This window comes from Schistocerca nitens, chromosome 1, assembly GCF_023898315.1.
Source record: "Schistocerca nitens isolate TAMUIC-IGC-003100 chromosome 1, iqSchNite1.1, whole genome shotgun sequence".
In the NCBI taxonomy this organism is placed as follows: domain Eukaryota; kingdom Metazoa; phylum Arthropoda; class Insecta; order Orthoptera; family Acrididae; genus Schistocerca; species Schistocerca nitens.
This window is the reverse complement of record NC_064614.1, coordinates 611,021,480-611,046,999: the sequence shown is the minus strand read 5'-3', so window position 1 is coordinate 611,046,999 and position 25,520 is coordinate 611,021,480. Positions and strand designations below refer to the sequence as shown.

At 43.0% G+C, this 25,520-nt stretch overlaps 1 protein-coding gene across 3 annotated transcripts in view; it reads right to left on the bottom strand.

The window, feature by feature from the left end:
- The window catches only part of LOC126256943 (gamma-1-syntrophin), an 804,587-nt gene that overhangs the window by 480,671 nt on the left and 298,396 nt on the right, over positions 1 to 25,520 (bottom strand). The window lies entirely within an intron of this gene.

The following is a 25,520-nucleotide window of genomic DNA, read 5'->3' as shown; positions in this document are numbered from 1 at the left end:
TGACATTAATGCCATCAAGCTGTGTCCTCGTATGGTAATTAGTTTCCATGTTATAAGATGTTAAGTAGGAAAAGTTTAATTATAACCACCCGATAGTTAGAACTGTACTGAATATCAAAGTCCAAATTTGAAACACCATTGCTGAATTTACTTTACTTATGACAGTGAACTGTGTGTTCTGTACGGACAAGTTACTCTGTAACCACAACATATGATCTGAAGATTATTGAAAATAAAGAATAGCGATCGAAGACTAAAACGCCATATTTTATTTTATTTTATTTAAAAAGTTACCTTTTACATTCATTATATTAAAAAGTGATAATAAGTATCGTATTTATTTTTCACTGTTTTTAAAACATTTTGAGTAAATCTAAACCATCGAAAGATGGTATAATAGTTTCAGAATCACGACAATGCAAGATTGTTGTAGTTGATAGTTAATTTGCTACTCTTCGCATTGCTAACTTACTTGCTGGTTTCGATATTGAGATTAATTTACTTATTTTCATTAATTCGTAACTACAAAATATAAAGATGGTAGCCATTAACCTACGTCATAATACCACAGCTTACATCCATTCTTGCATTCCAAGCAGAGCACTAAAATTTATTATAATGAAGTAAATTCATTTCAGTAACAGTTAAATAGCTTCAGAAAGAAAAAAAAATAAGCTGCTTCCTCCGAGCTAGTGACAACAGATCTACGTAGAATTAGTATATTTCACAGAGGGACTGTCCCACGCTACGTTTGTACCAGTCTACAGTCCGTTCATTAGTGTGATGAGGACATAACTGCAGGGTAAGCAATGAGGTGATTTTGCAGTGAAATATCCTTCATTGTGTGCTGAAATTATTGTATATCCAGCCCATTCTTCCTAATCATGCTTTGGAGAGAGGTCCAAGATAAAATAAGTTAGCTAAAAATTACCAATCTATTCTGTAAGGTTAAACAAGGTAAAAAAAGTCATTAAATGTGTGTAGAATCATCAGTACAGGGACAGTTATAAAGTGCAGTTAAATGTCGATGTTCAACAGAACGAAAAAAGGCGTAAGGTTCCTGGGAAGAGGGAGGCTGACGTGTCAGTTTTTTGCGACAATGCGGAACAGCGGCCGTGTCGCCCGTGTCGCTGCCGCAAAAAGCACGACACAGCGGCCTGTTTCATGTAGCGCCTTAGTCGTCGAAACATTGGCTTTCTAGGAACTTAAACAGTATTCTGTAGCATAATAAATGTATGTGAAAGCAAACACTGATGTTATACCAGCTAATAACTATCATTTTCGCAGTTAAAAATAAATACTTTCTCTTCTACGATAACAGTAAAAAGTTCGATTACACGCGATTCGGGTAGTTCTAAATTTTAGACGAATCGGTCACACGTGGAATCGGAATTCTCCAGGGGCAGCACGTCGGAACTCACGAATGATCACTTCTGCTCATTTTACAACCACCCTCCGCAATGATTGACCGGTCCCTATCCGTCGGTACATGAGGTCTGCCTGGCCTAGATTTAGCTACGGTTATTCATTCGCGTTTCTACTTCAGAATCACATCACCACCTGGGGCAGCTTTAGGAGGGTTGAAATGTCCCTGATGTAAATACACACATCAAAAAAAGTTTTGCATCATCTCGATCCAAGAGTTCCGGAACCGGTACAGAAAACTGGAATAGAGATCACCATAATCATTTCCGTCCTTTCTATTGATCATGAAAACTACACATTGAACGTTGTATCACCGTACAGAGAGACCTTCAGAGGTGATGATCCAGACTGCTGCGTACACCGGTACCTCTAATACCCAGTAGCACGTCCTCTTGCATTGATGCATACCTGTATTCGTCTTGGCACACTATCCACAAGTTCATCAAGGCACTGTTGGTCCAGATTGTCCGACTCCTCAACGGCGATTCGGCATAGATCCCTCAGAGTGGCTGATGGGTCACGTCGTCGATAAACAGCCCTTTTCAATCCATCCCAGGCATGTTCGATAGGGTTCATGTCTGGAGAACAGCCGGCCGAAGTGGCCGTGCGGTTAAAGGCGCTGCAGTCTGGAACCGCAAGACCACTACGGTCGCAGGTTCGAATCCTGCCTCGGGCATGGATGTTTGTGATGTCCTTAGGTTAGTTAGGTTTAACTAGTTCTAAGTTCTAGGGGACTAATGACCTTAGCAGTTGAGTCCCATAGTGCTCAGAGCCATTTGAACCATTTTTTTTCTGGAGAACATGCTGGCCACTCTAGTCGAGCGATGTTATCTTGATGGAACTCATTCAGAAGTTGTGCACGATGGGTACGCGAACTGTCGTCCACGAAGACTAATGCCTTGTGAATATGCTGCCGATATGGTTGCACTATCGGTCGGAGGATGGCACTCACGTATCGTACAGCCGTTACGGCGCCTTCCATGACCACCAGCGGCGTACGTCGGCCCCACACAATATCACCCCAAAATATCAGGGACTCTCCACCTTGCTGCACTCGCTGGACAGTGTGTCTAAGACGTTCAGCCTGACCCGGTAGCCTCCAAACACGTCTCCGACGATTGTCTGGTTGAAGGCATAAGTGACACTCATCGGTGAAGAGAACGTGATGACAATCCTGAGCGGTCCATTCGGCATATTGTTGGGCCCATCTGTACTGCGCTGCATGGTGTCGTGGTTGCAAAGATGGACGTCGCCATGGACGACGGGAGTGAAGCTGCGCATCATGCAGCATATTGCCCACAGTGAGTCGCAACACGACGTCCTGTGGTTGCACGAAAAGCATTACTTAACATGATGGCGTTAGGTTCTTCCGAGCCATAAACCGTAGGCAGCTGTCGTCCACTGCAGTAGTGGCCCTTGGGCCGCCTGAGCGGGGCATGTCATCGACAGTTCCTGTCTCTCTGTATCTCCTCCATGTCCAAACAACATCGCTTTGGTTCACTCCGAGACGCCTGGACACTTTGCTTGTTGAGAGCGCTTCCTGGCACAAAGTAACAATGCGGACGCGATCGAACCGTGGTATTGACCATATGGGTATGGTTGAACTACAGACAACACGAGCCGTGTACCTCCTTCCTGGTGGAATGACTGGAACTGATCGGCTGTCGGACCCCCTCCGTCTAATAGGCGCTGCTCATGCATGATTGTTTATATCTTTGGGCGGGTTTAGTGACATCTCAGAACAGTCAAATGAACTGTGTGGTACAATATCCACAGTGAACGTCTATCTCCAGTGGTTCTGGGAACCGGGGTGATGCAAAATCTTTTTTGATTTGTGTAAACTCAGGTGACATCCGGTGGCTAGTCCACGTTCGAAGTCCACTAAGCTCTGTTGACTGACCCCTTACTCCTTTACTGCTTCTCCCTGACAGCAAAACATTCATTGCGTCATCTTATATCGACCAGTCCGCCTCTCGCGACTTCTAATGTAAGGGCAGGCATACTCGTTGTCAAGACCCAGTCAACCACATCTGAGCACCATGAGGGAGGCTCGCCGTATTATGCAACGAGCACATTGCAACCTCTTCACATCTGCGCATGCCTTTCCAGAACAAGTAATGCGTTACTTGCAACATCACTCTGTGCCGTCTCGCACTACTGGTCGGCGAACTAGAGTTACCGTTAACATAACGAAGCCGGCGTTTGCAATGGTGCCTTGACCAGGAAGTATGGAGTGGTGATGAATGAAAACGCATAGTGTTCAGCGATCCCAGATGACTACCATCCGAGAGTATGGCTGTGACCTGGTTAGAGCTACCCCTGTTCCAATGGTTTTGAGAGGTTGTGTCGTTATTTCTGGCGTTAGGATAAGGCGAATCGTCGAGTATAACTGAGGTGACGATGATTCATGTGTCAGTATCGTGGTGCCATTTTTCAATGCTTTTTTTATACTTTTTTTTGAGTGATCAGTCTTCCGACGGACTTGATGCGGCCCGCCATTAATTCCTCTCCTTTGCCATCATCTTTATTTCAGTAACAATGGCAACGTAAGTCCTCACTTATTTGCTGGGACTTTCTCTATATACCTCTATAGTCTTTATCGTCTCCCTCTCGTGCCTTGGAAGTTGTTCCCTGATGTCTTAATCGATGTCTCTATTTTCTAAACGTACATTCTCAAAAATCTCTTCTTCAAATTGAGGTCTATGGATGATACTAGTACACTTGACCACGAATGCCCTTTTGCCAGTGATAGTCTACTTTTGATGCCCCCCTTGCTCCGTCCGACATTGGTTACTTTACTAGGTAGAAAAATTCGTTAAATTCATCTACGTCGTGACAATCAATCCTGATTTTTTAAGTTTCTCGCTGTTCTCATTTCTGCTTCTTCTCATAACTTTCATCTTACTTCGATTTACTCTCAGTCCATATCTGTACTCATTAGATTGGTCATTTTATTTGATTATGTAATTCTTCTTCACTTTCACCCAGGATAGCAATGTCATCAGCGAATCATATTCTTTCACCTTCAATTCCATTCCGTAACTTTCTTTTATTTCCATCATTGCTTCTTCAATGTACAGGATGAACAGTATCGGCGAAAGAGTACATCCCTGCCTTACACGTACTTTAATCTGAGCACTTCGTTCTTGGTGTTTCACTCTTATTGTTCGTCTTGGCTCTTGTACGTGTTCTATATTACCCATCGTTCACCATATTTTACCCCTTTTTTGAGAATTTTGAACATCTTTCACCATTTTATAGTGTCGTACTCTTTTTCCCGGTCGACAAATCTTACGAGCGTGTCTTGCTTTCTCTTTAGCCTTGCTTCCATTATCAAGCGGAACGTCGGAATTGCCTCCCTTGTGCCTTTAGCTTTCCTAAAGCCAAATTGATCGTCATCTAACACATACTCAGTTTTATTTTCCATCCTTTTATTCTCGTCAGCAGCTTGGATGCATGAGCTGTTAAGCTGCTTATGAGATAATTCTCTCACTTGTCGGCTCTTACAGTCTTCGGAATTGTGTGGATGATGCTTTTCCGAAAGTCACACGGTATAGTGCAGACTCATACATTCTATACACAAAGGTGAATAATAGTTTTGTTGCCACTTCTCCCAAAGATTTTAGGAATTGTGTTGGAATGTTGTCTACTCTTTTTACCTTATTCGATTGTAAGTCTTCAAAAGCTCTTTTAAATTCTGATTGTAATACTAAATCCCCTAGCTCTTCTATGTCGGCTCCTTTGTCACGTCATCAGACAAGTATGCCCCCTCATAGAGGCCTTTAGTGTGCTCCTTCCACCTATCCACTCTCTGCTCTGCATCTGACAGTGGAATTCCAGTTGGAATTTTAATGTTACTACCCTTGCTTTTAATTTATGGTGAGTCGATCCTTCTGACAATCATTTCATTATTGATTTCTTCTCACTTTTCCTGGACCCATTTCCCCTAAGCTTCGGTGCACTTCCTGTTTATTTCATTTATAAGTGACTCTTATTTCTGTTTCTCTGAATTTCCCTGAGCATTTTTGTACTTCCTTCTTTCATCTATCAACTGACGTGTTTGTTCTGCTCCTCGTGGTTTCTTCGCAGTACCTTCTTTGTATCTTTGTTTTCCTCTTCAACTTCTGTGATTGCCCTTTTCAAAGATTTCCATTCCTCTTCAAATGAACTGTCTACTGAGCTCTACCAGTAACACAGAATCGATTGCCTCAGAGAACTTCAAGCGTATCTCGTCATTCTTTAGTACTTCCGTATCCCACTTCTTTGCGCATTGATTTTTTCCGACTAATCTCTTAAACTTCAGCCTATTCTTCACCACTACTAAATTGTGATCTGAGTCTACATCTGCTCTTGGTTATGTCTTACAATTCAGTATCTAATTTCGGAATCCGTACCTAACCATGATGTAATCTCACTGAAATCTTCCTGTATCTCATGGCCTTATCCAAGTATACCTCCTTCTCTTGTGAGTCTTGAATAGAGTATTCGCTATTACTAGCTGAAATTTATTGCAGAACTCAATTTTTCTCCTCTCCCATTCTCAGTACCAAGCTCATATTTTCCCGTAGCCCTTTCTTCTAGTCCTTCCCCTAAAACCGCATTCCCATCACCGATGACTATAAGAGTTTCATCTCCCTTTACGTACTGAGCATCAGTTCAAGATCCTCATACATTTTCTCCATCTCTTTGTCTTCGGTTTGCGACGTCAACGAGTACACCTGTATTTTTGTCGGTATTGGTTTGCTGTCAATTCTGATGAGAGCAACTCTAAAACTGAACTGTTTACAGTAACTCACTTTCCGCCCTACCTTCCTTTTCATTATGAATCTTGTTATAGCATTTTATAATGCTTTGATATTGCCATGACCAGAAATCCTTCTTTCCATTTCACTCTATGGGCCCTCAATACATCTAGATTGAGTCTTATCATTTCGTTTTTCAGATTTTCCAGTTCTCCTGCTACGTTCAAACTTCTGACATTCCACGCCCAGACTCGTAGAACGTTATTCATTCGTTGATTATTCAACCGTTTTCTCATGGTCACCTCCCCCTTTGGAGTCCCATCCTGGAAATCCGAATGGGGGACTATTCCGGAATCTCTTGCCAACGGAGAGATCGTCAAGGCACTTTTTCAATTACAGCCCACATGTCCTGTGGATACACATTATGTGTCTTTAATGCAGTGGCTTTCATTGCCTTCTGCATCTTCATGCAGTTGATCATTGCTGATTCTTCTGCCTTTAGGGGGAGTTCCTCACCCTGTTTGACAAGGCCGTTGACAGAAAGATGGCGACTTCTTATGCCGGAAGTCTTCGGTCGCCGTTGCCGTTGATTTTTATTCAAAATTTAAGCGGTGACACGGTTCGAACCAGGACCGAGGACGTTTTAAGTATCAATCAAAGACGCTACCCGTAAACAATGGGTGCTTATACGTACTCGTCTCTATGAAAGTCTGTGTGATGGTGAGGTACTCCAGTGGCCAGCAATATACAATGTTTTGGAAATTTGTAGTAAGTTCCTATGGGACCAATATGTTGTCAGCGGTCTCCGTGCTTACACACTACTTAATCTAACTTAAACTAACTTATGCTAAGGACACCACACACACCCATGCCCGAGGGAGGACTCGAACCTCCGATCGGGGGAGCAACATGAAGCGTGGCAAGGCGCCTCAGGCCGTGCGGCTACCCCGCGCGGAGATATACTGGACAGAGCATGTGTGGACCCAGCTCGGCCATGATTTCCATCCCAATGCCGGTACTCAGGGTATCAAAGACATTTAAAGCAGTTGGGGTCAGCATGCCTCAGAAGAGAATACAATTGATTTATGACAAACTTCTGAACCGGGTGCAACGCATTCTGATTCGTGGGCTCGTACCGAGAAGATTTTTTACAAGGATATTGTGGCGAGAATCTCCCATGTCATACCCTACCATACTCCCTCACCAACCTTGTAAAGTCACTACTGTTAAGGCAAAAGTTTTTAATTTTTCAACACATTTGAGATCCAAACTAGCGGAGAAACGTACCAAGCAGAAGTAAGGTTCAGCGACGTGTGAACATGGCGCATAAGGGAAAAATTGGATTTCGAAGAGTTAAACGCAGCTGGTTTTGTCTTTAAGATCTGTTTCACTTCGCAATATAAATTGCTATAGTTCTACTTGAACAAGCGATGCAGACGTTATTATCTCTGTAATAAATATTCCCATGTCATGAGAATATGTCATTCGGAGAATGCTGTCTTAGGTTTAGGATCGCCCAGATCAATTTATTCTTTCCGGGAAAATGTGATGTTAACAGCTCAGCTGAAATCGTGACGTACACATATATGAACGCTATGGCTTCTATTATCATCAAGACAGCGGGAACTTTAGATCTGAAAATAAAGTCAGACAAGCAGATTCCATAGATCTGAAACTAGAGCAGGTTTCCACACGTCTGGCGGTGGTGCTGAAGATAATGATGATGGTGATAAACTGTGTCACAAAACTGAATAAAATTTAGATACACACACATTCCAAGCAAAGAAGTACGATGTGAAAATCACCTGTATAAAAGTGTCTCTTGGACTAATATAAAGAGTTAAATTGTTGGAAATAAAACGATATTCTAAGTGGTAACACCATCCAGCCGTTTATATTCTCAAATTAATCGCGAAAGTAACAGATCAAGTAACAATACTTAGCGGATTTAACACCCACAATGAATTTACGAATAACACTAGACGTTATACGAGCATAAACAATACACAAATGACATGGAAGAAATTAGGATGCCGGAAAGAAACACCTCGAAACAACTAAGCGGTACAGTGGGACGCGTCACGTAAAAAATTGGAAAGAAAATAACTGGGTATCTGAGGTTAAGACTTACACTCTAATACGTAAATGCTGAATTTTTTTTCCTTGTAGCTGGACCTAATTCCTCTGCAAGGTTCTTTAAAAATTATAATTTGACGAAGAGGCTTATGATGTCCTAAGAAAATATCAGCAACGTAACGAGGAAGCATAACACATCCTTCGGGAAGCTTTTTAGACGAGGGCTCCAAAAAGGTTATTCGATTCACTGGCGTCGGTGAAAGTAGCAGTGCTATACTAAGCTTTCTTTGGCGACAAAAAGAGCCTAAAAAGTGTAAACGAGATTACTTAGCCTGAAGTCTGGAGAGTGCCACGATAGTACGCTATGGCTCGTAAAACGCAAACGGGATGCAAATTAAATGGGAGTGCACGCCATTAAGAGATTACGAGGGACTGAAGGAGAGAGTTCTTCGATCCTCGTCTTCGCATTTTACACTGTAGATACAAAAGATACACCAAACGTGGTATACCACAGTGAAAGTATGTACACTGCCTAACGAAAATAAAGGACTCATCCAGAAGACCGTCAGATGTCAATTTAGCATCATAAATGTACACACCTTCAGTGGATATGTACGTAATTAGAGTTGCAATTCTCTGTGACAGTTAGAACGGCCAACAGAGTGCGTTAGTGTTGTTCGTGTTTCGTGTCATTACCATACCTGGTGAAGTGTACATGGGGAGTGAACAGCGTAAGACGCTGAGTGATCAGAAAGGATAAGGGTATTCGTTTGAGACAAAGTTTGAAAGAGTCCTCATTTTGGGTCTGTTTCGCCCGCTAGTCGAATCGTGCAATATTCGGATTTGTAGAGCATTCCCATGTGACAGTGTTCCGATGTTAGGCTGCGTGGTAGTGTAGAGACAGGCATACTCGTCGTCAAGATCCAGTCGACCACGTCTGATTGCCACGAGGATTGCCGTATTGTGCACCAAGCACTTCCTAACCTCTTTACGTTTGCGCCTGCCATTCCAGAAAAAGTAATAGACGCCCTGCGACGCTTTGTGTCATTCCGCACCATTGGTCGGAGACTAGTAGCAGGTAGTCTAGGGAACTGCTGTTCCACGTGTAGGCTGCCGTTAATACGACAGCACAGACGGCTGCGTTCTGAGCGATGCCGTGACCGGAAATCCTGGGCTGCTGACGAATGGCCCCGTGTTGTGTTCAGCGATGAATTGCTGTTCTGTACCACCGGGATGATTGCCGTAAGCGAAATTCCATTCTTCCAATGTTCTGGAGAGACACAGCCGTGTTACTTGTAGCGTCATTTTCTGTGGAGCCATCGGGTATTTTAGGTCATGGCTGGAAGTGGTTCAGTTTACGAATGTACGATACCGAGATCCTTCGTCATTATGTGTTACTTCTGATGCGACAGTGGCACCATTTTTCAACACGACAACGCTACACATGATACGCGTCTCTAGGACGTCTGCATGATGTTTAGGTACTCCTGTGGCAAACAAGACACCCGACAGAACATGTGCAAGACCAGCTCGGAAGTGAATTTCGTTCTACACCCAAAATACGGAATATCAAGGACCAGTAACAACAACAGCTGTGAGCCAACTTGCCTCAGGAGAGGCTACAGCGGCTTTATGACACTTTATCTAAACAAGTCATTGCATGCACTCTAGGTCAGAACAGGCGCAATGTCATTCTGATGGGAGGGTTCATACTGTCCTGGTGTTTGCAAATTTGACTCGATTTCGTAATCGGCGAAGTAACATCACAAGCCCTTTCGATCCGTGCGGTTTCAAATGGTTCAAATGGCTCGAAGCACTATGGGACTTAACATCTGAGGTCATCAGTCCCATAGACTTAGAACTACTTAAATCTAACTAACTTAAGGACATCACACACATCCATGCCCGAGGCAGGATTCGAACCTGCGATCGTAGCAGCAGCGCGGTTCCGGACTGAAGCGCATAGAACCGCCCGGCCACAGCGGTCGGCTCGTGAAGTTTCATTTCGTTTCCTCCTCCCATGTGGGAGCTTCACTGTGTTCCTCAGGCACTGTATATTTCAAGGTAGGTAGCACTCCAGCGCATAGTCCGTGGAAGAACGTAGTGGGAATTAACTTTTAGCAAGACTAACGCCGCTAGTCAGGGTTCTGATATCTGACCCTCGTGCTACGCATTGTTTTAGTTTTTTATTATTACATAACGAGTCCAGGTCGAAGAAACGTAGAAGAAGTTGGGATTGAAGTCCTACCAACTGTCATAAACGATCTTATCCAGGTTGGATGGCGCTGTGTTAGCAATATCCATTTTTGAAGGTACCATTTCGAATTTGTATTTGTCAAATTAGTGGAACCAGACAAAAACTAATTCGATTTGGTCGGATGGTGATTTGAACCTTGATTCAACCGAGTGCGTCAAATACAGCGTCAACACAGCGTGTTAATCACTGTGCAAATCCAGTCGGTATGTCAAAGAAAGTGTTGCTAAGAGGTCAGTAGCGTTGGATGTTGGAGTGACTTACGTATCTGTATGCGCGTAATAGCGAAAAATTGACGACGTTTTAGTTCTGAATTGTGTTGGTGGTTTTCGTACTCCACTGACAATTGCTTCTAAAAATATATCATTATTTTCTTAAAACCTGCATACATGCATAGAGAGGCCATATGACATTGTTTCTATTAGAGAAAATTGATCGAAGTACATCTGACATTACAAAGATACAGATTTTTTCTCAAGTCTGTATGCTTACCATCGTTCTTGACCACAAGGTAAGAGATTAAAATGAAATTCGGTCTATAAACGAAAAGTTTTACTTTTTATTTGGTCAGTCACTAGTACGAACCAGGACGTTGCCCACAATTTGCTTCCTTTTTTATATCATCCAGTACTGAAGCATCGTTTCTCCTATGTCGTCCGCATGCTGAGACATGTATCTATATGCGGCATGAATGATTGTGATGAATAACTATGCAAGGTATCGTATGGTTATCGACGACGTGAAATTAACTGTGATTGCACAACACCTGCGGTGTTCGATTTGCAAAAAAAGTACTTGAACGTAACGTCCGTTGCAGTAACTGACATACTCTCTTCGGAGAAAACCCGCTGTCACTTGTTGCAAAATATATTCCATTGTCCGTCTAGATTTTAATTTTTTTGAACATTTTCGGTTCCACCTGAACCATTCATCCTCAGACCTGATAGTATCGGTTACAACAGTAACACGTCCAATTTAATACGTCATAGCACATACAAGTACAATCAGATTTGAGGATAGTTGCTTCGTGTGGAACATAAGACGATCATTAAAAAAAATTAAAACGATCTTCTGGCAACAAAATGTTTTTTGTATCGCCTCCTTCCAATGAACAGCCACACTAATAGCAGTATTAAACTCTCATTCAGTAGCAAACATGAAAGAGGATAGCAATCAAAGGCAGGACATTGGCGCCCAATCCGGTAATTTGTAACTCTTCGTTATCCCCTTCCCGCTAAAGTACCAACCGTGGGAAACATTTACCACCTAAAATACTTCGCTTTCTCTAGGTGTCTAGGTACATTAACGTCCCTGAAAATTGCAACACTCACAAAGACCGATCGGAATGGATGAAAACTCGAAGGATGTGTAGAACTGTGTTGAATCGCTAAGTGATCGAGGTTGCAGAGAGAGGCCGCACACGTAGGCCCGACAGCGCTCTCTCTTGTGCGAACAGTAAAGTCCGTATTGCGCTACACCGAAAAGCCGTCGAGCGAAGACGTCGATGTCAGTGGAGGAAACATCAGCACGTGAATAGGTTCTAGTGGGGCAGAATTATCTTTGTCTGGGAAATGGGTTTGCATATTGCATATGTATTTGCTAATTTGGCTCCTCTTCACCGGTTATTGCATTATTTTAAAAATCTAAACGGGCGGGCTCTACTTCAATCTCGTTTTGATGTCTCGCAGAGTGACCGCGAGCTACAACTGCACGCGATCGCTAACCGAGAGGCTGCTGGCTAACGAACTGTTTACTGAACTGTAAGAGGCAGGCAGTCAATGCGCTTGCAGCCAGCATCCCCACTTCATCCCCTCCACTGCCATACCGCACGAGTCAGCAACAATTAAACTAAGCAAGCTGTTAGTTGCATGTCCATTGTCTCAGTTGACATTTCTTTTTATTTCTACAAAGTTGAACGTGTTTACGTGTTGCATGTAGCGTGTTGTGCACCATGCTGCCTGAAAAAAGAAGTGTCGTTTCGTTTGTAGCTGACCATCCTGGAACATTTATATAGGACGAAAATGTTTTATGTTGTAGAGTTTGCGAGAAAAACGTTGCGTGCAAAAAAAAAAAAGTTCAAATAGATCATTAGTCAAATATCGCAGGAGTGCCAAAGACGGCCCACGAGAACAAATTTTGACAGCGGCACGTTACTGCATCAGGGATTTAACATTCGTAGGTAACGAGGAAAACCTCTTTAACATTGATCTACGTGAGGCATTCATTGGAAATAACATTCGTCTTCACAGACTTATGAACGCTGTCCTCAAAAGTTTCCTGCGTAAATATTTCTTAAATAAAAATAGATCAGATGAATGAACATTGCAAAAATTACATACCGACAATTTACCTACATGTTCTGGAAGAAATGAGCAATGAATTCAAGGACCACATTATCTGGATTTCAATTGACGATGCTACCGACACTTGTAGCCGTTACATCGAATATTTAATGTTTCGTATTCTTCCTAGTTAGTGGCCTACTAAGAACTTGAAAAGGTAAATTATTCTACGACCGGCAGACTTGTGAATAAGGGTATTAGATAAATGTTTCCGGAATCTTCTATACATGAAAGGGTGTTCGCGTTTCTATCAGCTCCCTATGTAATCAAAGCAGGAAATGCCCTCGTTGTATTTTACCCAAATTTGATTCACGTGACGTGCTTTGCTCGCGGAGTATATCGCGCTGCTGAAGTACGACCCACGTTTGGGAATGTAACTAAACAGATTTCATCCACAAAGAACGTGTTTCTTAAGGCACCTGGTCACATCAAGATCTACAAAGAAAACGTACCAAATGTGCATTTATCTCCAGAATTAACGGTAACTCGTTGAGGTACGTGTGCCGCAGCTATGTTGTTTTACAATGAACTTTTCGCAGTGATCTGAGGAGTAGTAAACGACTTCATTAGTGCAAAAGCTATGGCAGTTTACCATTTCAAGGAAGCATTTAATGATTCTAATATTAGAGAAAAAACATTATTGCTGTTAGCACTTATTTTTCCCATATACCGGCGAGTATTTAAAGCTTGAATCTCAAGGTTTGGCGTTGAATGAATCTATTCAGTTAATGAACGAAATTAGTCTAGTGAACTTCTCACTGCCGGAGGTATTCCCAAGAAAAGTTAAGGAAAAATTTGAAAACGTTTTGAACAATAACCCAAGACCTGAACCATTGTCCCAAATTGATAGTTTTATTAATGAAACTGGTGAACTTCTGCCAGAAACAGTAAATACCAACAAAGCACCCAAATCCAAATATTGCTCAGTTATCTCAATTGATGTAATACGGGACTTTTATACATATAAAAATGTTTTGAATGATCAAAGACACAATCTTACTACCGAACATTTGGAACAGTGCCTGATCGTTTATGTTTTCAATATCAGCAAAATGCAAAATGATTTGTAAACGTCACTTTAGTTCTATAATATTAATTAAACGTTAATGTTGTTCAAAAAATTCTTTACTGTATGTTTTTGAAACAAAATATTACAGAGTTTTTGTGCGTGACCCTCTGCGTGCGATATATCTTGAAGTTGGGCCACTGCATATCGGTTGTTTCGCGACGACAAACTCGCATCACATTCGCTTATTACCCACGACAATAAAGAAGGAACCACATTTGAAACAGTTCTTAAAAAATGATCTCAAAAAGGATCCTGCCTTACCCCTACCACAAATATATAGATCATGAGATCAGCGTTCTAAATGTCCCGATTTTTCACCGGGCTGGCGAGCTACTTTGCACACAGTGATTACTACCATTTTTATTCTTTCATCTTGCGTATTTCAACACTTTTCATGAATATCGTAACCGTTTTATGCTGCTTGTAATCCGATCCCTAATTATAACTTTCAAATGTAAAAACCGTTTAGAAAATGCGTGGCGCAGAGCTTTATTAATCTTTATTATTACTACAGGTTGCTGTAAATTCACAGTCTTCTCATGCCAAGAATATATTGACGAACCCGATAGAAATAATAAAGATAATATAGCTCGGTACGGTGCATTTGCTAAAGTATAAGACTGGTACTGGAAGTTGCCTGAAAAGAAAGTGCATCTAAAAATCATGTTGGTACGAGGGTGACGCATGTGAGGAATTAGTGGTGATCATCGTGCGTAGTGGCGAGAAGGTGAAGACGGCTTGTGATAATGGACGTGTTGTTCGTTTGGCCGTAGCGAATCGTCCAGTTTCGTCCGCATTGTCGCTCGACGCTGGTACAGTGCGGCTGGCGTGGGTCTGACAGCTTGAGCAGTTCGGTGCCATCTGCAGCGACCTGGCCTGGAGACACGAGTACCTTTGGAACCACAAACGACTCATATTGCAGGGGGTATTTTAACAAAATAGATTGCCTTGTTTTGGGCGGGTCTTCCATCATCTTCCCCTCTTACTACTAATGAGCTTGAAAAGTGTTTTTCACTATCTTCTTGACGTTTGTACGTTTTTGAACCCGCAAACCTGTTTTCTCAGTGTTCTAGTGACCACAAGAAATCGCTATGAACGGTCTCGTATAGGATGGAGGTGAAAACAAACTGGCATTCACGTTTCAGATTAGTAGAGCGCACTTTTCTGCAGTAACGAATTGGACAGCGCGGCATCTAATACACTGTTCAGTATTCAGATGGTTCAGGATACTTCGAACTTAGATCGTCTGCTAACTGTTACTTTAGCACGAAAGGTCGTCAGTACGAGAGATTGCACGTCGAATCGATGTACACCACAGTGAATGTCATTTGAAGATTCAGCCAATATCATGACACACTAAACGTTATACCAGATGATGACTTCTGCCTGCAGATCATGGCTCGTAGGCAACACGAGGACAACACTATAAAACTGCACACTTTTTTTTTTGGATAGAACTGGGAGGCCAATGTCGACCCAGACACTAAACAACCTTCTCCACTTTATCACTTCGGCCTGGAAGGGTCCACTACGAACATCACTATAAAACCGTCAAGTGGGGGAGGGACAGCTGGAATGGAACCTGAATTAGTGGCGTCAGAGCAAGACTGGTCGGACGTCTGATCTTCTTAGAAGAATTCGGAGGCCCTCGGGTGCCAACGCACGCTGTAGGCATGCAGTCGCAGGTAGATGGATAGGTCTCACTGTTGTGCCGGTGTCGGGTAGGGCTGTCTGACACCTTTAATCAGCTTCGATGATAACTGGAAAGCTATCCAGTGAAGGAACAGAATCTTCAAATCTATTGTCTAGTCCTACAGCCACCATTTCGGCGGTAATGCACACACCCACCCACCCACCCAATGAACGCCTGGCTTTGTGTACACCATGCCTATGAGGACCCAAGAATGGTACACTACGCGGAGTGGAGCTACACTGAACTGGATGTTACTCAGCAGCAGATTCTGATTCCACAGATATACACGCAAGTGCAACTTCGAGCAAACTGCCTTTATTTTGGCACTTTATTTTTATTTTATAGTGAAGTTTCGTAAGGCCTATTATTTAATTCCCTCCTCATCTTTAATATAAGCACAACACGATCACATATTTGCAAGTGGTGCAATTTTTTTGAGATTTTGTATTACTGCTTTATCCTTATGAGATGAACATGTTCTGGAAGCCGTATTAGACAAATGACAAGACTGACAGTTTGGGTTGCCACTGGATACAGCAAGCAACGTCGACTCTTGCGTATTACGGACAAGCTGAACAGCAACCGCAACTGTAAAGCATGTTTTAGAAATCGAGGTACAGTTCCTGATTCAGTTAAGCAGAAATGCGTCTCTATTTAAGACTTCTTCCTTTACAAAAGTAATTGGAAACCTGGTGCACTGCTTATCCTGAAACGTCGCGCACTGAAAAAGTTTGCGATCTGATAGATCTCGGTCCTTCAGCCTCAACTCATGCTTGTGCGTTTGCATACAGCTCGCTTTGCCAAAAAGGGGGGGGGGAGAGGGAGGAGACATTCCAAGAAACATTACTAAACCCTTGTTCATTCCACGTTGTTGAATTTCCAATGCTATAGATTATTTGCTGTTCTATCATCTTAATTATTTCTGTATTTTCATGCAGCTAACCCTCAGTAAAGAGTTTATTATCGTCCAAAGCTTCCTTCGTTGTCTGAGTTTGGGTTGCCAGAAACACCTACGGTCCTGAATGCTGACTGCACAGCGCTGCAACAGCAGAAGCCCCGCATGCTGCAACATAAACTGAAAGAGAGATTTGAAGAACCGTCTCGAGTACTACAAATCGTCTAGATTACAACCCAGACCAAACCCTGGCCACCATCTTCGCTCGGCGCCCCGTCCCGATCACCAAGCCGTTTGTTTAGGTGCTTGATTTGTCGGTACCAAGAACCAAGACCATAAAATACTTGGGCGTCACGATAGACTTCTCACGTGGTGTGATCATGTCGAAGACTTTCGCTGCTGAGGTATGGGATGTCTGCGACAACTGCACCCGGTTCTCAACACACGACCGCGTTGCCACCAGACAGTGGTGTCGCCTTGTACAAGGTGCTCCTGCGGCCGCTCGTTGAATATTCAGCAGTCGTCTGTCGTAACGCAGCAGAACAATGTGGCTCCAGCAAGTCCAGAACCGGCCATTGGAGCCGGTGCCGCTCCTTCCACTGGACTATCCAACAGATGGTATCCAACAGATGGTATCCCTTCTCTACAGGAGCAGTTCCTTATAGTGTCTTCAACCTTCTTTACCAAAGAGAAGACTCACAGAACAGGCGCTGGGACCTAAAGATCACCACCACAACAACAACTATTGGGCAGAGGAACTGCGCACTTTAAGTGCCAGCTTGCAACAAGTAGGACTAAAAGAAATCAAGGAGAGTCATAATGACAGTCATAAGTAAAATTAAATAAGCGAAGCCCCCAAGAATGGAGGAACTAGCGAAAGGTTAACCCTTCGCCAAACTCTGGGACACAAAACCCATACACGATCTCTTGGCTGCGCTGCGTTTGGATGGCTCATAATCTACATTATTTGTGTGCATTCTTTCTGCGGACGTTATTGTATATTTATGCTTAAGTACAAAAATGTGCAGGGAAATTCACAAATACAGAAATACAAGTCACTTACGAACGAAATACACAGGAAGAGCAGGGAAAGTAACGCGAAATTAATCCATGAACTATGTAATCAAATCGGAAAAGAAATTGTCGGAAGGACAGAGTCAACATAAAAAACGTCAGCAAAACCTTCGGTGAAATTAAATGCACAGGAGAGAACGGATAGGTGGGAAAAGTATAGTGAAGGCCTCTATGACAAGGAGGACTTGTCTGATGTGATAGAAGAAGGAACAGGAGTCGACAAAGAACACATATGGAATCCAGTAATTGAACCAGAATTTAAAAGAGCTTTGGATGACTTATCATTGAATAAGGCAGAAGGGATAGTAACATTCCATCGGGGTTTCTAAAGTCATTGAGGGAAGTGACAACAAAACAACTATTCACGATGGTGTGTAGAATCTATGAATAAAGAAATGCCATCAGACTTCCAAATAAACATCATCCACACAATTACAAAGACAGCAGGAACAAAAAAGTGTGAGAATTATCGCATAGTTCGCTTAACAGCTGACCCATCCAAGTTGCTGACAAGAATAATATACAGAAGAATCGAAAAGAAAATTGAGGATGTGTTAGATAACGATCATTTTGACTTTAGCAAAGGTAAGGGAGTCAGAAAGGTGGTTCTGGCGTAGGGGATGATAATGGGTGCAAAATTAAGGAATAATCAAGACATGTTCATAAGATTCGCCGACCTGGAAAAAGCGTTCTGCAACGTAAAATCGTGCAAGATATTCGACATTCTGAGAACAATAGGCGTAAGCTGTAGGTGAGGACGGGTAATGTACAATATGTACAAGAACCAATACGAATACGAATGAAATACCATGAAGGATGTGCTCGGATTAAAAAGCGCGTAAGACAGAGACGTAGTGTACTATGACGGAGACAAAAGAAAGATTAAACCCCTGTTTCAAGGGATATGAATGACAAGATTCGCTGGTGACATTTCTGTCTTTACAAAAAGTGAAGAAGAATGACATAATCTGCTGAATGGAATGAACAGTCTAATGGGCAAAGAATATGGATTGAGAATAAATCTAAGAAAGACGAAGGTAATGGGATCTATCAGAAATGAGAATAGCGAGAAACTTGATATTAGAATTGAGAATCACGAAGTAGTCGAAGTTAAGGAATTGTGCTACCTAGGCAGCAAAATAACATACGACGGAAGGTGCAAGGAGGACATAAGAATCATAGTAGCTCTGGCTAAAAGAGTATTCCTGGCCAAGAGAAATCTACTAGTATCAATGACAGGCCTTAATTTGTGGTAGAAATTTCTGAGAATGTTTTTGGAACACAGTATTGTATGGAAGAGAATCAAAGAGTCTGAAATGTCGTGCTACAGAAGAATGTTTAAAATTAGGTGGAATGATAAGGTAAGGAAAGAAGTGTTTCTCCGCAGAACCGACGAGGGATAGAATATATGGAAAACACTGACAAGAAGAAGGGGCAGGTTGGTAGGACATCTGTTATCATGCATTAGAGTGTATAAACAGTAGGGGAAGACAGAGATTGAAATGCATCCAGCAAATAATTGAGGACGTAAAGTTGCAATTGCTACTCTGAGCTGATAAGGTTGGAGCAGGAGAGGAATTCGTGGCGGGCCGCATCAGACCAGTCGGAAGACCCACGATTAACAAAAATATTTAAAAAGCAGAAAAGAAAGCTTGAAATCAGCTTCAGTCATTACAAATACGTGCCTGCTCAGAGCTACAGTAACATTTCAGACGGGATGGGAAAAGTTCCTGTTGTGACACGCATCCATCCAGGCTGTGCGAGGCGCGCTGGGGCCGCGATAAATATTTATCGGTCCATTATCGGCCGGCCCGCCGCCACGCCTCGCCCTCTGGAACGCACCGCCGCCGCCGCCGCTGCCGCTGCCTCTGCCTCCGCCTCCGTTCGTTCACTGCGAGTGCGGCGTCGTCTGACTATTGGCTGCAGATACCGCTGCGTCCTGTGCGCGATATCAGGGCCCTAGCTGCCACAGATATCTCGGTAACGGTGTGTCGGAGGGCACACATTACATCGTAACACGCACGCCCACTGCACACACGGAAAGATTCCAAGTCGTATCGCAAAGCCGTACATCTCTCTCTCTTTCCCAGTGTCTTTGTCTTCATACGTCTCCTGTCGCGTAGTGTGTGGTCTCCAAATCCTTTCAGCTTTGTACCGTAAATTCCTCTCTCTTGGGAGTAAACTGAACAAAAACTTGTCAGATAGCCAACAAGTGTCTAGCTTCCTTACTGAACGCTCTCCCAGGCAACGTGACACTTCGCATTATTAGCTTGGCTGGTACCCTCTCCTGTTCTGATCATTTATAAAATTTCTAAAATGAAGTAAGTTCTTATACTCTATTTTCATGATAATACTACACTACTGGCCATTAAAATTGCTACAACAAGAAGAAATGCAGATGATAAACGGGTATTCATTCGACAAATATGTTATACTAGAACTGACATGTCATTACATTTTCCCGCAATTTGGGTCCATAGATCCTAAGAAATCAGTACCCAGAACAATCAACTCTGGTCGTAATAACGACCTTCATACGCCTGGGCATTGAGTCAAACAGAGCTAGGATGGCGTGTACAGGTACAGCTGCCCATACAGCTTCAACTACATACCACAGTTCATCAAGAGTAGTGACTGACGTATCGTGACGAGCCAGTTGCTCGGCAACCATTCACCAGACGTTTTCAATTGGTGAGAGATTTGGAGAATGTGTTGGCCACGGCAGCAGTCGAAAATTTTCTGTATACAGAAAGGCCCGTGCAGGACCTACAAAATTCTGTCGTGCATTATCCTGCTGAAATGTAGGGTTTCGCAGGGATCGAATGAAGGGTAGAGCCACGGGTCGTAACACATCTGAAATGTAACGTCCACTGTTCGAAGTGCCGTCAATGCGAACAAGAGGTGACCGAGACGTGTAACCAATGGCACCCCATACCATCACGCCGGATGATACGGCAGTATGGCAATGACAAATACACGGTCCAATGTGCGTTCACCGCGATGTCGCCAAACACGGATGCGACCATCATGATGCTGTAAACAGAACCTGGATTCATCCGAAAAAAATGACGTTTTTCCGTTCGTGCACCCAGGTTCACCGTTGAGTGCACCATCGCAGGCGCTCCTGTCTGTGATGCAGGGTCAAGGGTAACAGCAGCCATGGTCTCCGAGCTGACAGTCCATGCTGCTGCAAACTACGTCGAACTGTTCGTGCAGATGGTGGTTGTCTTGCAAACGTCCCCATCTGTTGACTCAGGGATCGAGACGTGGCTGCACGTTCCGTTACAGCCATGAGGATAAGATGCCTGTCTTCTGGACTGCTAGTGATACGAAGCCGTTGGGATCCAGCACGACGTTCCGTATTACCCTCCTGAACCCAGCGATTCCATATTCTGCTAACAGTCATTGGATCTCGACCAACACGAGCAGTAATTTCGCGATACGATAAACCGCAATCGCGATAGGCTACAATCCGACCTTTATCAAAGTCGGAAACGTGATAGTACGCATTTCTCCTCCTTACACGAGGCATCACAACAACGTTTCACCAGGCAACGCCGGTCAACTGCTGTTTGTGTATGAGAAATCGGTTGGAAACTTTCCTCATGTCAGCACGTTGTAGGTGTCGCGACCGTCGCCACCCTCGTGTGAATACTCTGAAAAGCTAATCATTTGCATATCACAGAATCTTCTTCCTGTCGGTTAAACTTCGCGTCTGTGGCACGTCATCTTCGTGGTGTACCAGTTTTAATGGCCAGTAGTGTAATACTAAAATTTTGATTGTTTCCTTCATTCTGCTACTTTCATAGTTATATGTTTTTTTTCTCAGTATTCTATGAGATTCAGAATTCAGAGAAACTATGCGAGCAATATGAATGACCATTTGAATAAAAGAATATTTTCACAAAATTCTTTCATAATCGGTACTAATATCCAGTAAGGTTTTAATTACTCCTGTATACCACGATTTGGATATTTCTAGTTTCTTCTTTCACAAACGCACACTTACAAGTAGTGCAATCATGTTTACTAGTCTACGGGTTCGAGAACTTCGTGTTCTAGAGGGCTCTTGAGCTATATTATTAAAACTTGGCCTCCATTTCGGCATCACTTTCTATGACCCTTCTCCTTCGGTCTTATTAAGCAATTTTGTTTTACCAAAACAATCGTTTTGATCCTATTCTGTGTTTCACAATATCAGAGTGGTAAGCAGTCTTACTTAGATCGCAATTCTTAATCATTCCTTCACCCAGGAAACCAATGCTTTTTGTTACTCTATGATTTGTTACTCATGCGTGTTGCAGTTTCATAACTCTTCCGAAGTTTCATGTTTTCTCCATTTTTTAATCTTTTATCGATTCCTTTGACCATATACAGTGTAATTAAAAAACTGTCACATTCTTACAGGAGGTAGTATTGGTCAAAACATTGGAGACAAGTTCCTGTTATGATATGTCCGGAAACCTGTATCTGTTGAGATATGAGTCAATCTGTTCTCTCATTCCCATGAGTTTCGTGGATGCAGACGCTCCATGTTGTTACCACGCTTGCTGACACATTGTTCAGCCCTTCTTCGCAGTAAATCAAGCAGTATTTCAAACACATCTGGCCCCATTCGGATTACCTCACATGCATTGCTCACAGGCTCCTGTAACTTTTCCACATAGTCGAGTTCTTGGGCTTACACCAACGCCTTAACATGTCCCCATAGGCTACATTTCCATTCAACATTACATGCGTATGGCGTTAGCACACACTATCTGTTACTAAGCTATATGATCAAGTTCATCAATTGAAATGGCTTTTTATGCCTATGAAGCTACTAATAACCGTTAGCTATTAATAACCGTACGTGTCTGCTGCATAGTGAGTTCAGTTATTACCTTGTTCGTTTTCTTACGCAAATCGTTTGACATGAATTTGCAGTTGACCATGAATTCTATGCGCTCTCTTGTCGATATTTACAAAAAATGGCTCTGAGCACTATGGGACGCAACTGCTGAGGTCATTAGTCCCCTAGAACTTAGAACTAGTTAAACCTAACTAACCTAAGGACATCAAAAACATCCATGCCCGAGGCAGGATTCGAACCTGCGACCGTAGCGGTCTTGCGGTCGATATTTACATAAATAATGAAATACAAAAAGTTAGCTTAAGCATCAAACTCGTTCCTTGACTGACGTCAGAAAACAAAACTGCAACAGTAAATTGTCCATACGTATAGTTATAGTAGGATGCAGAAACAAAGGGTTCACGCGGTTACCTAGTACGAGTGTTAGTGTTTGCATGTACTGGAAAAACTGTTGAAGTGGCGTATGTCTGAGAATCACTGAAGGACGGAAAAGGAAATTACGATGTGATAATAAAACAGTTATTTTCCAGATTGATTTTGCGCTGATTTGAAATGTCCTTTGCCGGAACAAGGCTCCAACTCGGGACTTTTGCCTTTCGCTGGCAGGTGCTCTACCGACTGAACTACCCAAGCAGACCTGGGGACATAACCTTAAAGCTTTAATTCCTATCTCTTCTCCTACCTTCCAAACTTCACTGAAGTTACCCTCCATAACTTGCAGAACTAGTACTCCCTGAAAGGAAATGCGGAGAAATAGTTTACCCATTGCCCAGCGTATTGCTTCCTACTCTGAAAGTAAATGGGTAGATATAGGTTACCCTCTGCCTGGGATATTGTTTCCAGAATAAATTTCCACTCTGAAATGTAGATGAAGGCAGGAGGGAGGTACTGCTGCAAGTAAAGCTGTCAATGTGGGTCGTGAGTCGCGCTTGGATGACTCAGCCGTTAAGGCAGAGGTCACAGGCTCCAATCAAGGTCTGTTTTACTCTGCCAACAAACTCACCTACGCTGTTGTTCGAAGAAACTCTAACACCAGAGATCGAGAAAAAGGAAACGTAGACATTTATTTGGATGAGATGGAGAGAATCTAATTATGAGAGTAATAGGAAGTTAGAAAATAGTTTGTTAAGTGTCCAAATTAGGTAGAGAGAGTACAAGTGATGATCGACATATCACCGAGACAGGGAAACAATGTATCATAAGGGCATTTCCCCAGACGAAGAAAGTTCCTTTTAACAACTTGTCTGTAATGTTCTTAAATAAAGATAGAGACTTTAAAAGATGTTTGTGGGACAGTAAGTAATTTAATAATTTATATGACTGTAAAGCAGATATTTTTAGATTTATTTTGGCCTCATTTTATAATCTCGTATAATCGTAGAAATAGAAACATACGAAATGTGGGGCAATATATACTCTAATTAACTGTCTTTTGCATTATTGTGGTGGTATGGCAAAACCCATCAACATTTGGCGCAGTGCCTAGGTGGCTCAGACTCTTCCAGTGTGGTCATAAAAGTTTGTGTGACGAAGAAGCAAGCGGCAAATCATCTGTCTGTGAAAAACTGGGAACCGCAACAATTGGCGCTGGAACGAGAAGCCAGGTATACCACAGTCGCAGCAACGGAGGGCAAACTGAAAAATCAGTTATTTGTCAGATTTCAACATCTTTTGCATTGTAAGGTGACAAAAGTCGCCGCTGGTTGGGTTTCCCGACTTTTCACACACATCGAACCTGGGCGCCAGTGGTAATGCTGTAAATGTGTTAGGCCAGTCCAGATTAGGTCCTATTTGGTTGATCACCATCAGCATGGCCACGGGAGAAAGGAGCAAAGCAAGAAGTGCACACACGTGGATTCACTCATCTCTGCAAAAGGCAGTGACCGGTCATCTGGGAGGTTGACCCAGTGTCGCTAGCAGCTGCATATGGAACTGTTGCTGCTCCACGACAATGTCCCAGTTCATCATCACGCTCAGGACGTCGTTACACACGTTGTTTCTTTGGACTACCGAATTTTGCATTCCCTTCTCCTGAAATTACGTTGACTTCTTTCTCTTTCCTAGACTGGAAGGACCATTGTGTGCCTCGCATTTCCAGAAACGTCGAGGTGCTAAGTAGTTCCGGGTACCTTACCAGGTTACATGTATAAGGAACTTCGCAAATCAAGACAGGCTTACATTTTCAGGAAAACTCTATGCGTTTCTTCATTTACTTGTCGATGGTTATAAGTATCTTTGTTCTAATAACTAAGTTTGATTAAATTAATTAATTATATTGCCTCTTAAATGTCATGCAAGATATATGGCCAGTGATGGAAAAAAGTTAAGTTTGAGCGGCAATCGGACCATTGCTTCATACACGTCCGTCTTGTTAACGCCTTTTTTGGTTATATATTTATATAAAGAGTAGAGTGCTAAGTTTTGAGCCAGTGGAGACAGGGTGGGCAGGGGTCGAAGCCCGAGGCCTGGCCACGATGCCTGCCCCTTCCCATCTCTGAACCGGTCCCCTCCAGTTTGTAAGCTCGAGCGCTAACCACTTGATCACAGTCACTGTGACGGCCGGCCCCTACGCACAGATACATTCATTACAGTACATAACAGACGCATAAAACATCTCTTGCACTTTTCTCGGAATTGCCAGAGTAGTGCACCTTACTACTTCCACATTACGTTATTTTAATGGCCGACTAAAGGTGTACCAAGTTTTAAGCAAATCCGTGATCCCACCGTCACGACTTCCACTTGTTAACAAAGTTACACTTGACACGTCGCGCGGCTGGGGCCAGAACTCTTTCTTTTCCATCGATTTCGCTTTGGCCGGCAATGAGTCATTTGTTCATGGCGGGTTCGGCTATTTAAGTCTGCAGCGTAGAGGCAGCAGGCCTTACTGTGTGATCTGTCGGTTGCGGTTATATCGGGGTCGGGACGCTGGCCATTACTTGGTGCGCATGCTCATTGCGCCTGGTATTACTGGAGTGCTGCGGCCGGAGACGGCGGAAAGGTTTGGGTTCCGGCACGAGGAGTGGTGTTTGGCTTTTCTCGTCACGCAGTGCACGTTGAGAAGAACAGCTTGCCGGAGCGTCGCCTGGCATTAACAG